This window comes from Spermophilus citellus (assembly GCF_964194105.1).
Source record: "Spermophilus citellus genome assembly, chromosome: 11".
In the NCBI taxonomy this organism is placed as follows: domain Eukaryota; kingdom Metazoa; phylum Chordata; class Mammalia; order Rodentia; family Sciuridae; genus Spermophilus; species Spermophilus citellus.
The window spans coordinates 129,733,850-129,735,283 of NC_138192.1; positions in this window are offsets into that span (position 1 = coordinate 129,733,850).

Genomic DNA, 1,434 nt, shown 5'->3' on the forward strand with positions numbered 1-1,434 from the left:
GAAGGAAGGCAAATCAAGAGAGGTGTGAAGAGCCCTCTCAAAAGAAGGGTGGCAGCCCATGCCAGCTGGCATGTGGCTCCCTATTCCTGGGTGCTATAAGCACCCAACAGCCACCTGCAGCAGTGACTTTCCCCTCATGTGCTTTTTGTGTCATTGACCACAGAAGATTTCTCAGGTTGTATCATTTTTTTTTTCATTGCTAACAGTTCCTCACAACATCACAGACAGGAAAGAGTCACTATTCCCCCCTTGTGCCATATGGGCAAATTTGGGCCCAAAATGAGGGACTCCTCCAGATACTGGTGATTCAGGGAGGTTTGGAGTTCAGAATTCCTGACTCTGACCTAATCTCAGACACTCTAAGAAAGAGTCTGTGGCCTGAAAAGTAGACTTTCTTCCCACTCTTCTCTAAAGCCAGGGCCTTTGCACTGGTTCCAAAGCATGGTTAAAACAAGGAAGAGCTAAGCAGGAAGATGATTAACAAAGAGCCACTGGGCTCTGCCTTCCAGAAGGAGACCTTGATCAGACTCTCTTGGCCCCACTTATCAGGAAATAAGACCATCAGCTGTAGTCTTCCTGGGGTAGAGGCATGGCCCTGCTCTGAGCACAGAAGGGCCTGAGTTCTGCAGGTGCCCATGAGCCAGTCACTTATGCCTCTTAAGACTGCTTACCCGTCTGTAATATAGATACAGGTGTTAGTTTCTATATTATCCTCGCCACAGGATCAGAGATGGGAGTAATAGTGATTCAAAACTGTGAAAGTGTCACCTAAAGGCGGGAAGAGGGGACCCGGGAAATAAGTCCTCCCCCAAGCCAGGTTGTTGGCTTTGGGGCTCCACTGCCAGCAGGTTCATTTTATTTACTCGATTATGTGTGTGATGTACCTGGGGCGGTCATGACCACAGGGTCTTAGGGAGTGGCGAGGATGGGGGTGAGGCTTCCACCCAGCATACGATTGCCCTGGGACAATCTCAGGTTCCTTACTAGTTTTGTCACCATGGTGCGACTTTCTAGCCTCTCAGGAAGGCTCAGAGAGCCGAGGATAAGCTCCAGCTCCCAGCCCACAGTAAGCACTCAGAGATGAACACTGGCTACCATTAACCGTGGGTTCCTGAGTCTGGCACCTGCCACTCCGGAGTCCACACGGCAACCCGCCGAGGTGGGTCAGCTCTACTGGACAGCAGTGCCAGGGGAACTGGCCTGGGGAGGTTTAGAGAGGCACCGGGCCGCGTCGCCGCGCCGAAGGTGGAGTCGGGGTTTGTACCCGACAGCGAGCGCGGAGCCCTGGCACGGCCCACAGACGCCCTAACAGCCCTAGGGTCCGCAGCGGGCCCGCGCCAGTACGCATCCTCCCTGGGCCGGTGCCTCGGAAAAGCTGTCCCCCTCCGGACCTGCGCGCCGACGTTCCGCTGAGCCACGTGCAACCGGAAGTGG